This window comes from Saccopteryx bilineata, chromosome X (assembly GCF_036850765.1).
Source record: "Saccopteryx bilineata isolate mSacBil1 chromosome X, mSacBil1_pri_phased_curated, whole genome shotgun sequence".
In the NCBI taxonomy this organism is placed as follows: Eukaryota; Metazoa; Chordata; class Mammalia; order Chiroptera; family Emballonuridae; genus Saccopteryx; species Saccopteryx bilineata.
This window is the reverse complement of record NC_089502.1, coordinates 52802670-52821614: the sequence shown is the minus strand read 5'-3', so window position 1 is coordinate 52821614 and position 18945 is coordinate 52802670. Positions and strand designations below refer to the sequence as shown.

The 18945-nt window shown below is 40.4% G+C and overlaps 1 long non-coding RNA gene across 1 annotated transcript; it reads right to left on the bottom strand.

The window, feature by feature from the left end:
• Positions 1-10756: 10756 nt before the first annotated feature.
• On the bottom strand, positions 10757-16317 carry LOC136317220 (uncharacterized). The gene is made up of 3 exons (XR_010727849.1): positions 16121-16317; positions 11075-11185; positions 10757-10985 (listed from the first exon to the last, which is right to left on the bottom strand). It is a non-coding gene; the product is annotated as an uncharacterized lncRNA (long non-coding RNA).
• Between the last annotated feature and the right edge of the window lie 2628 nt (positions 16318-18945).

Sequence of the window (18945 nt, the reverse complement as noted above, 5' to 3'; positions counted from 1 at the left end):
GGTAGAAACAGAGGAATGTGAATGTAAAAGCTTGGAATCTGAGAGTAACTCAGAAGATGGGAATATCATGGCTATGGCCATTTTAAACTTTGCGGCTCTGCAGCCCTCTGCTCCCAAAGCCTTTATCTCAGGCCCTTGGAAATCTCGGCTCCAAAGAGAAGAAGGCTGGCCTCCCCAGGCAGGGGTGATGATCTGAGAGCCGGTAAAGCAGCAGGGACAAAGCCGCCCGTGGACTAAGGTTCGTGCTGGCTTGCCCTGCCCCATGCCTCCGAGGTGAAGCAAGCAGGCAACAGTGGAGGCAAAAGCGGTGGCGGGGGTGGCGGCTCTACAGCAGGCTGACCTTTGTGTGAGCAAGGTCCTCCTTGCCAGGGAGTCTCAGCCCCAGAAGAGGAGTGGGAAAATGTTCCCCTCCCTGATAAGCTAAATGGAGGGATTTCAGCAGGGGTTGAAATGGAGGGATTTCGGCTGCTAATTGCAGCAGCTATTAGAATTTATGAATGATTAGAAGACTAAGATGCTTTTTAAAGTTGTGTTATTATCTGATTTTCTTTAGTAAGTAGAAATACTTAAAAGTTTGGGAAAAATACAGATTTTTTCCAATTATTCTCTTTCTCTAAACTCATTTTATTTCTTTACTGTTCTATGCCTGAAATGTAAGCAAAGGGAATTCCTGTTTGGATGTGGCTAAACAGAATCTCATAAACGGCCGTTCTCAAACCTTTTCGAGAGGGTTCTGTTTAGTTTCTATCCTTTAGTTCCTATCATAGTAGCCCTGCATAAAGATCAAGCAGGCCAAGTTCTAATTTCTAAAATCCCGGGTTTCTCTCTGATTTGTCTACCTTGTCTGATTCTTGTTTGTGTTTGGTCTTTGTTTAATGTTGTCTAAATGTGATGTCTTAAGATCTTGCATGTAAAAATTGGAAATGCCAGCTTTAATATTGAAAAAAAATAAGATGATATCATCCCTACAAATTTTTAATTTTCTCTTCCTGCAAACTTCTACCCTCTTTTATTTGATCCAGCTGATAATGCTGTTTTGTCTTTTTCCAATCAGCTCTACGTATATGGAAAAAGTTTATATAGGCAGATGAGGACCCTCAAACCCTTCAACGAGATCTTCTGAGCTTGGCATTTAAGGTATATAATGACCAAGAGAGGAACAGAAAAGGCAGACAGAGCCAAAAAGAGATCAGGCAAAATACCAGCTCTTGGCATACGCCCACAAAGGCTCCAACGCCCCAAAGAGATTTCATAGGACTCCCATCAGGGCCCTGCTTCAAGAATGGAAAGGAAGGTCATTGAGCTAAGGCCTGCCAAGCTTCTCAGCCCCACCAGGGACATGCCTTTACTATGGGAAAAAGGGACACTGGAAGGTAAGCTGCTCCCTCACTCCTCCAAGGGAGGGTTCAGCCTCTTCTAGCCCTGCTCCGGCTACCAGTGACCCGACCTTGCCAGACTACTGATACTTGCCACTGAAGACAAAAGGTGCCCAGGGCCATCGGCCCCATCTCACGTCGCTGTGGACGAGCCTAGGGTTTTTCTTCCAAGTAGCAGGTAAACTGATCTCCTTTCTTATGGACACAAGGGCCACTTACTATGCCTTGCCTGAATATTCAGGGTTTTTTTATTCATCCCTCGAAGATCTCTGTTGTGGGTGTTAATAGCCTTATTTTCTGCTGCTTTGTTTAATATATAGTGTTTCTTTTATTTCTCTTGCCTCAATGCCCCATGCCTATTTTAGTCTGGGACTTACTCCTAATTTAGACGAATTTACCTCTGCTACCCAAGATAGTATATCCACAGGTTCTCTTCACCACGCCATGATTGCAGAGCTCCAGAGAAAGTCACCCTGGGTTCACCTCTCCAGTTTAAAGAAAACAGAAGCTCCGTCTCCATATGTGCTGCAGACGGCTTTTCCAGTCTACCTGAATTGTTACCAGCTAGAAGCAGTGGTCATTGGGACTTGGACTCTAGCTGCAAAGCATGGAATGTGACCACAACTCCAGTGCCTTGTGAAGTTTTCCTGAATGTGTGTGACTCCTGCTCCTTGGGATACTTCTCAAACTGAAGTGGGGTTGGGTTACATTTACAAATAATATGAAGCAGTGATGGTGTCAACATGGACTTGGTGAAATTATATTAACATGTTAAGGACATTTAAGAATGAAAATTTTATTTTACATCCTGTTGTATTAGTTAAGACTTTGCTTAATAATCTAATAGGTTTTAATCACTTCAATGTATTAGGGCACTTGTTATAATATCTGTTAGCATTAGCTGTTTTAATATTGTTGTTTATTTTATTTTTTCAGTCTGCCTCCAAATCCGAACATGGGAATTCAGATGAGTATGAATCATAACACACAATTTTGAAATTTTAATAAATACAAAAGGGGAATCTGTTGGGGACCGAAATATAAACAGGGTGTTCTTTTATATCCAGGGGACAGGTACTGGGCCTAACCACCCATCTCATCTGCCCAGTTAACAAAGAGCAATACCTGATTATTGTTTATCCCACCCATGTTTCCAAAGAGACTGGAGAAATGCCGTTCAGACAGAGAAGCACATGGACTTTGGGTCCCTGGGTTTACCTGGCCCTCATGGGCCACTACATTGCTCTCCCCACTTACAGGTCCCATTTTGGTGCTCCTTGCCATGTTCCTAATTGGCCCCTGTGTTCTATGCACAGTGGCCACCCTAGTCAAATGCCAGCTAGGGGCCACCAACCTCCTGGTCCGTCGACCTATGTTTCAGCCTACCTATCAGCCTCTCCCCTCAGTAGATACCACGTCTTATCCTCCCATTCAGAGGAGGGAATGAGGAGCCACTGCACCACCTCACCCGCAGGTGTTATAAAGTACCAAAAGCTACAGAATCAATATTAAAATTTTAAGAGGCTTAAAGAACATTTTATTAATTTGGGTTAAGGTGTGCAGAGAAATTTTGAGAATAATCTGTGCACTGTGTCATTGGCATAAAACCAGGATGGCCCTTGGCATTGTATTGTAAATGCAAAAAGAAGGAAAACATAGATTCCCAGACATTCCATCACACCTGTGGGGAAAGGGGTGAATGGCTAGCCAGGTACAGGAAGAGAAAAGTCAAAATATACTTTTTTTTATAGTAATGAGCCATTTGCGGGCATTTGTCCCCATGAAACTATGTAAATGCATATGGTTAATATGTGTGACTCTGGACAGAGAGATGGCGGATAAACACTAGAAAATATAGGAATGCCTTTTAATATGTAAAGAGACATCTTTCTACCATTGTGTTGATTTGTAAATTTTGTTTTCTCCAAAATGATGTATGGCTTGCAAATTGAACATGGTCTTATCATGTTAAGGACGTATGACTATAGCCAATAGCAATTTTTACCTCTGTACTTCCCAGTTACAAAACTATAAAAACTAAGTAGAAAAAAGGGCTTGCATGCTCTCCCTCAGATTTCTGTCAGAGTTGCCGCCGCTTGGCCAAGCTAGACAGTAAAGCTTTGATGTGTAATCGATGGATTTTGTTTGTGTCTTCTACGTTTTGAGTCCCTCTGGATTAGGCTTAACAGCCTGCTATTGGGATATTTAACATACCAGATAAACTTGAATTTTAGTTTTCGCTACTCACATGGAAAAGGATACAAGAAAAAAGCACAGGGCCCTCCCGAGATCAGAGTGTGTGTATTAGTGTAATCTTTCTTACTTCAAATAAAATTGGTACCCAAATGCTCCACCTTTGGCTTCAGTGTGGACTAGAAGTAAACCTTTACCTCTTGGAAACTACCAAGGAAACTTTCCTGTCTTGAACAATCATGCTGATTGTAAGGAAAAAAAATGTATTTTCTCTGATAGTTTACAGCAAGCCTACCCTCATATGGTCTTGCAGCCTAAAATTTGCTTTACTGAGTACTCTACAGAAAATCAAGTTTTGAATTTAATTAAAATTGTCTCTGATTGGTAATGCTCCCTGGTGCATGATGTAATCAATTCCAAATCTTTTATGGAAGGATGAGATGGTAAAAGACATTGAGAATAGAACAAACATTTTAGAGTTTTAGAAGGTGAAGAAAGATAGTATGCAGCAAAAGACATATTTAAAGAGACAATTGTTAAGCCTAATCTGGAGGGACTCACAACATTGAAGACACAAACAAAATCCGTGAATTACACACCAAAGCTTTATTGTCTAGCTTGGCCAAGCGGCGGCAACTCCAACAGAAATCTGAGGGAAAGCGGGCTGGCCCTTTGTTCTACTTAGTTTTTATAGTTTTGCAAGCGGGAAGTATAGAAGCAAAAATTGCAATCAGGTGCCCGTTACCACTATTGGTTATAGTCATATGCCCTTTAACATGATGGGAACATGTTCAATTTGCAAGCCATACATAATTTTGGAAAAAACAAAATTTACAAGTCAACACAATTATAAAAAGATGTCTCTTTACATATTAAGAGACATTCCTATATTTTCTAATGTTTGTCTGCCATCTCTTTGTCCAGAGTCACACACATTAACTATATGCATTCATATGGGAGAGATAGTTTCCCGTGGGGAAAAATGCTCACAAATGGCTCATTACTATAAGAAAAGGTTTATTTTGGCTTTTCTCTTCCTGCACCTGCCTAGCCATTCCCCCCTTTCCCCACAGGTGTGGTGGAATGTCAGGGAATCCATGTTTTCCTTTCCTTTGCATTTACAATGCAATGCCAAGGGCCATCCTGGTTTTAGGCCAATCACACAGTACAGAGATTATTCTCACAATTTCTCTGCACAACTTAACCCAAATTAATAAAATGTTCTTTAAGCTTCTTAAAATATTAATATCAATTTTGTAGCTTTTGGTACTTTACAACACCTGCGGGTGAGGTGGCACAGTGACTCCTCAAGGCTCCTCACAATGGTTGATATTTTCCCAAAAATGATAAATGGCAATCATCCATAGATTTAAGTAATCCAATGAAACCCAAACACAATAATTAAAAGAATTATACTAAAAAAAATAAAAAAGAATTATACTATGCAGGCTATGAAATATTCTAAGTAAAAACCACCTGATTTATTCAACAAGCAAATTGCAAGGAAATTTTAAGAATTATAGAAAGAAGACATACATTTAAAGTGACAAGAAAAATTTTAAGAGAAAAAGTTTACTTTAAATTTTTATATACATTAGATAATTGATCATATTGAGAAATTATTATATACTTGCATAAATTTCCTTGCTCTGACAGATAAGAGAGCGTAGAAACACTATTTTAACAATGAGCACACCTCGTGTCAAATTTTGTTTCCTAATAAAATTCTTTAAGAATTTTTTTGTGAATATTTGACTAGTGTTCATATTCCATGTAGAATGTACAATCAATGAAAAAATGAACTCTGTTTCACTTATTATTGTATTCTTTGTACTTAGTGCAGTTACTGATCCTTAATAAGTACTTAAAATATTTGTTGAACATACTGATAAATAAATGGTAATAGAATTTTTAATGATTCCAGAGCATGGCCAAAGTACATGTTTCTTTAAATCAATTATAATGTATTTATCTGTATATACTTAGTAGTTTGGAATTTGCTTTGTATATATGACTACTATCGCGGGCCAGTACCAAAGAGTATATTCATGTCCCTAGAGGGAATGGTGCAGAATTAAGAAAATAGACTTAAAGAATTAAAGAATATAAAGGATGGGTTGAGGAGGGCTTTGCTATTACTGCTAACAGAAATACCACCCTAGCAGAGAAAAACTTGGCTGCCCCCAGAAACCACATCCTCCTTTATTATAGGGCAAAGTGGGCTATTAGCAAATCAATGACTTTTCTGATTACAGTTTCCAAGGCAACTCAAGAATTCCACCAAGTGCTAAAATCCCCCACCAACACTTAACATACACAAAGAAGCCAGTCATTCTTTCTGGGGAGCATCACAGCTAACATGGAGGTGTGGAGAAGGGCTTAGCTTTGTGCAAGCAAGGTGGGGGTTGGGAAGCAGCCAATTACCCACACCTCTGTCCCCTAGAAATAACTATAAAAACCCTGTTGATTTTTTGGTCCCTAACAGACTACCCAGGAAATACTTGCTATTATTAGAAAAATTAACTCATGACCTGTCTCACAAAAATTGTGAAATCTGGTCAGATTTTAAATAAAAAGAAGAATTCATAAGAAAAAAAGACCATTAGTAAAGGACAGATCAGTCAAAACACAGAACATACAACAATGGAAGGCAGGAATATTACTTTAAAAACTCAGATTTCTATAGAAAGACAGAATAGAAGATGCCCATCAAATATGGTGATTTTGATAGTGTGAAAAAATCTATTAAATATACCTTCATAAACATCAGAGTTTTCCTGTAATGGCATAGTTAAAAGAGATCAATGGATGATAATTTTTGGTTCAAATAAGAACCCCTAAAAACTTCTTTACTGTATACCCTGTCAATGCCCCCTTCTTAGCACTTCCTGTTTCTGTGCACACCAGCCAGACTTATGACAATCAGGAACTGTGATTATTGGCTGTCAACTTTCTCTGGCTTCTCCAGATCACTTTGCCAACAATGCAGAGGATACCATAAATTTCAGAGAATTAACAGCCCTCATAAGATGCTCTCAATCAATAACTGGTGGAAGTTTAAAAATAAAAACCCTACTTCCTTCTTCCTTTGGGTAGAATAAATCTAAAATTCTACACTGGCTTTCAAGCTTTCTCAGTGCTCTTAAGCTCCAATTGCCATCATTGATAGCTTGTTTAAAAATGCATGTATAATTACTTCTTCCCATTCCTTTCCCCCTTTTCTGTCTTATTTCTTTGTCCTTCACTATAATTTTTGGTGATCACCACCAAAATAAAGTATTTCCACTGGAATCCTTATCTCAGGATCTTCTTTTGGAAGAACCCAAACTAAAATTTTCTACTTGAAGCTATGATATCAGTTACGTTTGAATAAGATTTTGTGAACAAGGTGAGGGTTTACCAGGTGAATTAGATATTCTGTGCAAAGGGAACATCATAAGTATAAGCACAGACATAAAATAATGTATGTTTGATGAACAGTAAAAAGTTTAGTATAGTATACATATTTTTTAAATAAATAAATATAAAGTTCTGTCAGATATTAGGAGGAAGCAGGAATTAAATCATGAAATATCTTGGTGTCAGGCTAAAATTTAATTCATGGATAGTCACAGCAATTTCACACACAAACAGGCACTTTCTTTATGCTGTCTTATCTCACTTTAGAGATATAACACCCAGAATTACAAATTTTATTTAAAAAATTTTTTGAGCTTAATAATTGCAGTATATACCACTCTTTTCAAATTCTACTTAAATCATTTCTGAAAGTTGATATGGTATATTTGACCCACACACTGATGTAAAACACATATAAAATCTGTTGAAACAGAATTCATTATTTTTAAATGACATAAATAAGATGTGAATACCAGAAAAAACAAGTCGGTTTCCTTGTGTTGAAAAGATAAGGTAGCCTATGATAAACACAGTGAAACTGATTACACTGTTTGTGACATGTAGAGCTTTGAATGTTTCAGACATCAGTGTTAGCAATTTTTTAGCAAGTTTTTTTATGACCTTGAAGGAGATTGACATCTCTGGTTCACTATAATACAAAGTACTTTCTTTCTAGTCAATACCACAGAAAAATCTCTAGTTGATAATATTTCAGTCTATCACAGAAACTGTTAATTCAGTGATAAGCTAGTTATTTGTACACATGTTTTGAAAGTACATCAGAGTCAGAAAGTAAAAGAGGAAAACAGTAACTGCATTTGCTGTCCAGTCTGACAACAGTTATCTCATGGGCAGTCTTTGTCTTGTTTACTCTAATACAGGAACAGAGATAAGAAACCATGTGCCTGAGGCTTTCAGAATACAAGACATTTTCATAGTAAAGTTAGAGTATCTATAGAGGGCCTCATTTTCCAAACTCAATACCAAAGTAACTAGACATTAGCCCTAAAGTTGTTTGGTTTTTTAAAAAATAATTATCTCATGGAAATTGTTCACTAATTTTGTTTTTTTCTAAAATCTAAAACAAAATAAAAATAGTACATATAATACAAATTGATAAAAACTAATGTTTCTAAATAGTGTTTTTTCATGTTATTGAGGAGCCCTGAGGAGCCACTGCGCTACCTAACCCTCAGGTGTTGTCAAGTACCAAAAGCTACAGAACGATATTAATATTTTAAGAGGCTTAAAGAACATTTTATTAATTTGGGTTAAGGTGTGCAGAGAAATTTTGAGAATAATCTCTGCACTGTATCATTGGCATAAAACCAGGATGGCCCTTGGCATTGTATTGTAAATGCAAAGGGAAGGAAAACATAGATTCCCAGACATTCCACCACACCTGTGGGGAAAGGGGGGAATGGCTAGCCAGGTGCAGGAAGAGAAAAGCCAAAATAAACCTTTTCTTATAGTAATGAGCCATTTGTGGGCATTTGTCCCCACAGAAACTACCTCTCCCATATGAGTGCATACAGTTAATGTGTGTGACTCTGGACAAAGAAATGGCAGATAAACATTAGAAAATATAGGAATGCCTCTTAATATGTAAAGAGACATCTTTATATCATTGTGTTGACTTGTAAATTTTGTTTTCTCCAAAATTATGTATGGCTTGCAAATTGAACATGTTCCTATCATGTTAAAGGGCATATGACTATAACCAATAGTGGTAACGGGCACCTGATTGCAATTTTTGCTTCTATACTTCCCGCTTGCAAAACTATAAAAACTAAGTAGAACAAAGGGCCAGCCCGCTTTCCCTCAGATTTCTGTCGGAGTTGCCGCCGCTTGGCCAAGCTAGACAATAAAGTTTTGGTGTGTAATTCACGGATTTTGTTTGTGTCTTCAATGTTTGAGTCCCCCCGGATTAGGCTTAACATTATAAAAATCAGAGAGTTTAGAGTTTCCTTAATTAAGCGAATAGAAATGTTAAAGAGATATCTCTTTGAGGAATGGAAACATTCAATCCAGTGACTGATATTTGACAATGTAAAACAGTGATTTTTAAATCTCTTTCACAGCTTTGAAAAGACTAACTAGCAAACCTCTGTTAATATTAATTCATAAACAGATTTTTCTTCATACAGTGACACCCTCATATTTTTATTTTGTTCTTTTCTTAGGTCAATTATAAACAAAATTATGTTTATAGTAAGTAATATACAAAATGTGTAAAATGATCACCTAAAATAAGTATTAAATGTGTAACTTTTAAGGCAGAATGCTAACAGTGACTAAATCAAGATACTGGTGGTGTGAGTTCTGTCAGTATTCAACCATGGAGCCCAAACTAAAATGAACTTAGTGAAGGCAAGTCAATCCAGCTAGAAATTAGAATAAAGCACTTATGGGTACATTAAAATAATGAATATACTCTTTTTGAAAGCTAAATTTTCTACACAACCTGTAAGATAGAACATTCAAATGCAGATAAAAAAAATAAAAAGGGAGACACCAGAAGTTAAAAAAAGGCAAGAATAGAAAGAAAACCAGTGGAAAAAAAAACTCTAAAAACCCATAATAAATTTTCTTTCTAAAATTTTCTGTCTGATCTGCATCATGCCTACTTTGACTTCAGCTTCAGGATTTACCAATTTTCCTTCTCATTCAATTCTAACTTTCACTATATGTAGACATGCACATACACACACTCACACACACACATACTCACATACACATAGGATCTGAAATGTGAACATAGACTAAATAGAGTTTAGTAATAGTAAAGAAATGCAACTTTGGGTCTGGCACAGAGTCTTTTTTTAATTGTATTTATTTTGCTCCTGACTTTCTCTGAATTGAATTATAGTAAAGTCAAGTGATGGATAATGAAATAATCAATTGAAATTCCATTATACAAAACTATTGGGGATATATCATAAATATGTTTCCCATCTAATACTAAATGTCAATTGAAATATGTCTCTGCAACTAATATATGTAAAGATATTTATTTTTTCTCGTCATAAATGACACAGTATTAATTTATTTCTCAAAATTTAGACATTTTCTCTTCTCTCAAGGTTTTATATTAATGAAATAATCATAGCCTTATTTAAATAAACATTTTAAAGTCAGATGCTTAGTGACACAAATATACTCTGAAAGAAAGCATTTAGATGAAAAAATATTTTTGTGTCTTCCACAATACTCAAATAAGTTGTTGGGTTTTTTTTTTATATGAGAAGAAGGAATATAGTGAGACAGACTTCTGCCTGCACCTCAACTGGGATCCACCAAGCAACCCCATCTGTGGCCTGTAGCATCCACCGGGGTACAAAACAGATGTCGGAGACTTTCAGGAATTTAGATGGAAAATTTATTGGCCAAGCTTTTAACCTGCGCAGGGGCGGACTCTCGGGTGTCTCAGGGACACTATACTCTTAAAAAGTCGCAGATGAGAGCCGCGCCCAAACGCTTACAAACTAGGTCTTATATAGGCTGAGCAAGCAAGCAGTTTCCAAAAGCAGACTTGGCTATTAGCTATTGGCGGGGGGGGGGGGGAGTCACATGGCATAGTAACATAGGGCAGGCAGTGGAAAAGTTTTAAAACTGTTACAAATCTAGATAAACAGGATTTGGGGGCTGGGTCAACTCTAAGTTCCTTGTTCCTTATGCAACCTCTCATGCAACCTTCAAGGTAAGGCGGGTCCCTACATTCCCCCTTTTTTCTTAGACATGAGTTAAACCTTTGACTCGTTTTCTTCCCCTGCTAGGAGCATGTAAGGCTGAGAAAGAATCATGAGCTTAACAACTTCTATTCTTTCTTTGATGAAACCTAAAACCTTGTTTAGGATTATTGGTCCAATAAAATATTAGAGTCCTTATTCCTTGGAGAAGGTGACCTTGAGAGGCTGATCGGGGTCCCGTCGCACTCGCCATGTCCTATTATTCTCTCCTGGTTCCTGGGCCTGCTTCACATGGGATAGGTGGATCCAGTAGGGCTTCTCAGCAATTCTAACAGCAGAAGGTGTGCTGAGCAATACCTGGAATGGCCCTTGCCACCTTGGCTCAAGGTTTCCCCTGCGATGATTAAGGATCCATACCCATTGTCCAGGCTCTGGTGGAGGTTCTCGGGTGCTGCTTTCTTGGGCTACTCCTCTTTCCCTCCTTAGTTCTCGCACTTCCTCTCAGATCTGCTGTAATGCCTGTAGGGACTTGAGGAAATTATGATTAGATACCTCTATTTCCTCTCTAGTGAGCTGGGGAACTAATGGAGTAGGTTGTCCAAACATGAGTTCATAAGGAGTCCACTTGTTGATATATGGGGTACTTCTGACCCGGAACAAGGCAAAGGGGAGTAACTCTACCCAGTTCTCGTCGGTCTCCTCCTTTAACTTGATTAAGGTTTCTTTTAGGGTCCTATTCATTCTTTCTACTTGCCCAGAACTCTGAGGCCTGTAAATGCAATGTAACTCTCCTGGGCACTTTCCCCTATATCTAACTAAAGGGGGAAGCTTCTTGTTTATAGCATTGACCTTAGCACAAGCCTTACATCTAGAAACTATACATTGTACTATATTCCAAACCTGAGGTCCCCTATAGTACTTCTTAATTAGTTGTTTCATCTTATTTTTCCCTAAGTGGGAACTTGCGTGGATTTCCTTTGCAATTTCTCCTATTATTCCTTAGGGTAGGTAGAGTCTGGTGTCAGGAAGTTCTATCCACCCCTGCTTATTTCTTTTACCCCCTAATTGCTTTCCTTCCTGTTCTTCTTCAGGAGTATATTTAGGGTCTGGAGGCAGCAAGGGTTGAGGCAAGAGCGGAAGAATGTCTGCAGTCCCTTCTTCCGCAGCTTCTCTCGCAGCGATGTCAGCAAAACGGTTTCCTTGAACAATTGGAGAGTCCCCTTTTTGATGTCCTTTGCAATGAATTATGGCTACTTTAGAGGGAAGCCAAATGGCATCAAGCAGGGCTAAGATCTCAGTCTTATTCTTAATTTCCTTTCCCCCTGCCGTTAGCAAGCCTCTTTCTTTGTAAATGGCACCGTGAATGTGAGCAGTGGCAAAGGCGTATCTGCTGTCCGTGTAAATGTTGGGCACTTTGCCCTCAGCTGTGTGTAAGTCCAATTAACTCTGCTCGCTGCGCAGACGTACCTTTTGGTAATGCCTTCTGCCATAAGACACTGTCCTGGGTAGTTACGGCTGCTCCTGCATATCTTTGTCCATCTCGGACATAACTGCTTCCATCAGTGAACAGCATGAGGTCTGCCTTCTCATAGGCCTGGTCCCGAAGGTCCGGTCTGGCCCCTGTGACAGTGTCCAATATCTGTCTGCAGTCATGGACCACTGATGGGTCTGGCAACGGTAGCAAGGTGGCAGGATTTAAGGCTGCTGTCTTCAAGAAATGCACTGCCGGGGGATTCAATAACTGTGCTTGGTACTGCGTCAGTCGTGCATTGGAGAGCCACCTATCCGGTGGGGTACGCAGCACTTGTTCTAGATAGTGCTCTCCAATAACCTGGATGTCCTGACCCAATGTCAGCTTGTTGGCCTCCTTAACTAGGATTGAGGTAGCAGCAAGTGACCTCAAACAGGTTGGCCAGCCAGATGCTACGGGGTCTAGCTTCCTGGATAGGTATGCTACAGGCCTCTTCCATGGCCCAAGCTCTTGGCTGAGGATTCCCAAGGCTACCCCTCCCTTTTCAGCAATGTACAACTGGAAAGTTTGGCCATATCTGGTAGGGCCAATGCTGGGGCAGCTACTAGGGCCTCCTTCAGTGCCTGGAAAGCCTTCCTTTCCTTGTCTGTCCAAATAAACTGTTCTTCTTTGCCCCGTGTCAATTCGTGGAGGGGCCTGGCCAGCTCTGCAAATCCTAATATCCAGAGTCTGCAATATCCTACTGCTCCCAGAAATTCCTGCACTTGCCTTTTGTTAGTGGGTTCTGGGATCTGCAACACAGTCTGAATCCTTTGGATGGATAATGTCCTTTGTCCCCCTTGTAAGTTATACCCCAAGTATCTTACAGTTTGGGTGACAATCTGGGCCTTCTTGGCAGAGACTCGATATCCCATCTGCTGGAGATCCTGGAGTAGGTCCAAGGTGGCCGTCCTGCATTACTCTTCTTCGGCTACAGCGATGAGGAGGTCATCCACGTACTGTAGCAGTACAACTGATGGATGGTCAGCTCGGAACCCCTGCAAGTCTTTGCTCAGAGCTTCATTAAAGATAGTGGGAGAATTCTTGAACCCTTGGGGAAGCCTGGTCCAAGTATACTGTCCCACTAGTCCATTTTCTGGATCATTCCATTCAAAAGCAAATATGTCTTGGCTTCTGGGGGCTAGTGGGATGCAGAAGAAAGCATCCTTCAAGTCCAATACTGAATAATATGTATGCGTAGGGGGCAATGAGCTCAACAGGGTATAGGGGTTTGGCACTGTGGGGTGTATAGTCTCTACCCGGGCATTGACTTCCCGAAGGTCTTGTACCGGGCGATAGTCCTGGGTCCCAGGTTTTTGAACCGGTAACAAAGGCGTGTTCCAGGCAGACTGACACTCCCGGAGGATGCCTGCTACTAAGAGCCGCTTTAGATGTTGTGCTATACCCTGCTTGGCCCGCGCTGGAACGGGATATTGCTTCACTCACACAGGGCTAGCGGTGCTTAACAGCTGCACTATAACAGGTGGCTGATGGGCGGCTAGGCCTGGCGAGTTGGCTTCAGCCCACACTCTGGGTACCTTTTGCCTTAGTTCCTCTGGGACCCCGACAGATTTGTCCTTACCTCCCTGGAGGGCCGCTATCAGGTATTCTTCTGATATGGGCACCGTTACCTCTAAGCTTCCTTTTTCCCAGCCACTGTCTTCTTGTTTGAAGGTGATCGTGGCATGAAGCTTCTGTAAGAGGTCTCGACCCAGGAGTGGGTAAGGACAATCTGGAATGACTAGAAATGAGTGGGTGATGGTGCTGCGGCCTAGATCAGTGATCCTAGCAGTGGCCCGTGGGTAGGATACTGCTTTTCCTGTTACCCCGACTACCTTCGTGGTTTCTTTTTGTATTTTTCCTTTTGGACTCTTTAAGACTGAATACATGGCTCCTGTGTCGACCAGGAAGCTACTAGGCTTTCCTTCGACTGTTAAGGTGACCATGGGCTCCTGGGAGCCAACAGGGATAGAGCCCTAGCCCCGTCAGTCCAATTGGAGCAGTACCTGTGATTCCCGGTTGGGCCTTTCAGCCCGCCGTTTAGGGCAGTCCTTCTTCCAGTGTCCCTTCTCTTTGCAGTATGCACACTGGTCCTTGTCTAGTTGCCTCTGCGGTGGGCCTCTCCCCTTACCTCGACGATGCTGCCCTTCTTTTTCCTTTCTTTCAGAGCTGTTAGCAGCAAGGAGGATTTTGACAGCCGCTTTTCCTAATTCCGGGTCATCCCTCTTTACATATACTTTCTGAGCTATTTCTAACAGCTTACTTCTATTTTCTCCTTCAAATCCCTCTAACTTTTGAAGCTTCTTCCTAATGCCTGATGCTGCTTGTGTCACAAAAGCTATATTCACTAACCTGCGATTTTCTTCAGCCTCTGGATCTATAGGGGTATAAACCCAGTAGGCCTCCATTAGCCTCTCTAAAAATGCGGCGGGGGACTCTTCCCATCCCTGGATAACCTCACTTACCTTACTAAAATTAGTAGGCTTCCTGGCTGCTGCCTTCAGTCCCCACAGTAGAGCCCGGCGATACTGAGAGAGTGCCTCCCTTCCCCTGCTAACATTGGGGTCCCAGTTTGGTGGTTGTCTAGGGAGGACATCCCCTATTTCCCTTTCTGTTCCCCCATCCTCTAGGAAAGCCTTTTCCGCTTCCTGGCTTATGCGGTTTCTTTCCTCTGTGGTGAACAAAGTCTGCAAAAGCTGTTGACAATCATCCCATGTCAGTTGATGGGTTCTAAAAACAGTCTCAAGTAAGGAGATTAATCCTTGAGGTTTTTCTGAGAACGAGGGATTTTGGTGCTTCCAATTATAGAGGTCATTAGTGGAGAAAGGCACATAAATCATACGAGAGGGGGACCTTGGGCCAGCTTCTAGTGATGAGGGTGCTTCCCTAAGAGGCAAAATGGCAGCAGCTCCCGCCTGAGGAGGAGCCAAAATGGCAGCTGCTCCCACCTGAGGAGGAGCCAAAATGGTAGCTGCTCCAACCTGAGGAGGAGGAGCCGAATAGCCTGTCCCTCCTCAGGTGTGTGATGGACTCAAAAATCTATTTTCTTCCTGCTGTGTGGAATCAGGCTCGTCCTGTCTCCGATAGGGAGGAGGGAAGTTTACTGGGTCTAAAGGATCCTCTAGCAGTTCAGGCAAGACAGGGTAAATTCTAGATGACTGTACATTAGTCTGCTTTGGGGAGTTGGTGCTCTCTTTTACTTCCTTGCTGCTTTTCCTTGTCCTCTGGTTACTTGCGGTAACAAATATTTCCCTTCTCTCTCTCTTGCCCTTCTTTAGATACTTTCTGATATACCCGGGCTTCTCAGTAGCAATATCAACCCACACATCAATATACAAACATTGGTCCGGGTGGGGCACCTGGTAGATAATAGCTCGAACAGCAAACACTAAAGGGAGATCAAAAGGTCCCTCAGTGGGCCATCCTACGTTGAAGGCGGACCATTCTAACTGACTTAGGGTCCGCCGGGTCTCTCGGTCCGGAGGTGGTCCCCCGTACCTTTGGGCTCTTTTCTGAAAATCAGAGAAATTGTTTAGCAGGCACTCTAGTGGAGAACCGGGTACAGACTCTTGTTGTGCCATTTTTCGGTTCTCAATTTGAATCCTCTTCTTTTCTGCTTCCTCAATGAAAACCCACACAAGAACAACAATACTAAAAAAGTATATAAACAGACTTAAACACACACAAGCAAGTTTTTCATTCGGATTTCTTCCTCTCACCTGTCTTACATTCGACTCAGGCATTCTCACACAGACACAGCGCAGCACAGCGCAGCACAGAAATTCCTAATGTGACCGGTCACCTTTTTACTGATACAGATAACTCAGGGATCAGCGTCCTGCTCTTTCCCCTGAGTGCCTGGGCGGGTCTCTGACAGCGTCCTGTCTACTGCCACAGGCTGCAAATGCTCCGGAGCCAGAAACAGACTACATGGGATCCCCAGCAAAACTTACCCAATTCGAGCTGTCCTTCTGGCCTCCGACCAAAGGTCCCACCGAAGGGGATCCCGGGACGAGCCCCCAAAATGTAGCATCCACTGGGGTACAAAACAGATGTCGGAGACTTTCAGGAATTTAGATGGAAAATTTATTGGCCAAGCTTTTAACCTGCGCAGGGGCGGACTCTCGGGTGTCTCAGGGACACTATACTCTTAAAAAGTCGCAGATGAGAGCCGCGCCCAAACGCTTACAAACTAGGTCTTATATAGGCTGAGCAAGCAAGTAGTTTCCAAAAGCAGACTTGGCTATTAGCTATTGGCGGGGGGAGAAGTCACATGGCATAGTAACATAGGGCAGGCAGTGGAAAAGTTTTAAAACTGTTAAAACTGTTACAAATCTAGATAAACAGGATTTGGGGCTGGGTCAGCTCTAAGTTCCTTGTTCCTTATGCAACCTCTCATGCAACCTTCAGGGTAAGGCGGGTCCCTACATGGCCAATGCTTGAGTACTAAGCTATTTTTAGTGCCTGACGCTCACATGCTCAGACCAACCGAGCTATGCTCAGTGCCTGGATGAACAATCAAACCAATCAAGCCACTGGCTCTGAGAGCAGAAGAGGGAGAGGAGGAGAAGCGACCATCTGCTTCTCCTGTGTGCTTTGACTGGGAGTCAAACCCAAGATGTCCATACACGAGGCCGACACTTTATCCACTAAGCCACCAGTCAGGGCCTCATATAGGTTTTCTAAGTTGAAATAAAACAACAGTTTTGAAAAATTAAACTCATCTGATACTGCTTAATTCATGTTAGATTGCAAATAGTCATCCAAAGTGCAACTATTTTACTCAGTGTTCTGAAAATATCTAAATTTTGATTAAATTAAATTCAAGTATATAAATGAGCTAAATTAATCCAAAATTCTCAGTAAATAAGCGCTAATATTATTATGTAAAATTACTTATCATATGTTTGGGAAAAGTCTTCTTACAGGTATTTATCATCACTTAGCAATAGCTCACTTCATTCCCCATAATTGCTAATAACAGTTATATTTTGTTTAGTTACTGGTGAATACACTGACATAGTGTTCAGTTAAAAATCCTTCTGACAGAAATATCATTCAGTGGGGTTTACATGGTTTGGTATTTAGTTCTTATATGTTATCATATTGAGAATCCTTTATAATTTGCCTCTTTGAAATATTATTTACATGCTTATCTATAAGGTAGAATTATAGGAAACGGAAGACACAGTAGCTGATATTGATAGTTATGTTTTTTTAATCTATAAAAGCCTATATTTGCTTCAATTTACAAGAAACCTGAAGGAAATAATCCCACACGTTTTAAGAACTGTTAAACAATCTCAATAGTTGAAATATTATTCCAATATGAGACTTTCAATAATTAGTCTAATTTCACATAGCACCAAGCATTGGGATAAGCACTATGAATACATCAGTGAGGAAGACAAGCATGATTTCTTGTGAAAGATTACATGTTCAATGAAAGAGAGATACTCAAGACTTAGTTACACTAAACTAAGGACAACTGTTCAGGAAATCATGAAAGAAATAGGTAGAATGCTAATAAAGCATTGTGAAAAGTAATCTGACCTATTTAAGAAAGGGTGATGTTCACCAAAACTTTTTGAAGAAATGACATAGAAACTAGTGTCTGAAAGGAGAATGGCAAGATGAATTGGTTACATGAAGGATAAGGTGAAATATTCAAGAAAAAAGAGAATACAGTAGAACGCATTGAGATAAAATGTAGTAAAATGGAACTGCAAGAAGAACATCATGGCTTGAGTAGAATCAATAAAAGTAAGAGTGCTTGATATATTGATAGGAAAATTTCAAAGGCCAACACTCATATTGGACATATATACACGTATATGTGAAAATAAGAATTAAAGAGTTATAAATTTTAAGAAGGAGAAGGACACAATAATATTTGTGTTTTAAAAGTTTCAGTGGAGTTACCACATCAAGAATATAGAAGATTAAGAATTTTTAGACCTTTATATCCACATGTAAACATAAAAAAAAACACAAAAGACTGGTTAAAAGTAACTTCATTGGAGTTATGACAAATAGTGAAAGATTGAAATCATTAAAACAAACACTCAGGAAAAAATATATACATTGAAAATAGTAGAAAACTTTATGACATTTTTTATTTCTATTTGCCCCAGTACAGCATAATGTGGCTTTGTTTCCAGTTTAAAAATGCAGTCCTATTTCTAGTTTCCTAAACTGAATCAGGTGGAGCATAGTGGACCTTGTTTGTGACATTCTTATTTGTCTAGAGAGACTTTTTAATGAATGGGGCTCTATGTCACATAATTCAGATTTCACACAGGGAAAAGTATTATAGCTTGTATCTTATGCTAGAAAAAAATCTCAGTAAGAATCTTCCATTAGCCTGACCAGGTGGTGGCGCAGTGGATAGAGCATCGGACTGGGATGTGGAGGACCCAGGTTCAAGACCTCAAGGTTGCCAGCTTGAGCATGGGCTCATCTGGTTGGAGCAAAGCTCGCTGACCTGGACCCAAGGTTGCTGGCTCGAGCATGGGGTTACTCGGTCTGCTGAAGGCCTGCAGTCAAGGCACATATGAGAGAGCAATCAATGAACAACTAAGGTGTCTGCAACGAAAAACTGATGATTGATGTTTCTCATCTCTCTCTCTCTGTTTCTGTCTGTCCCTGTCTATCCCTCTCTCTAACTCTCACTCTGTCCTGTAAAATATAAATAAATAAATAAATCAGTATAGGGTATGTAAAAAAAAAAAAGAATCTTCCATTACTCATAAAAGCACTGGGGAGATGACAGACTTTT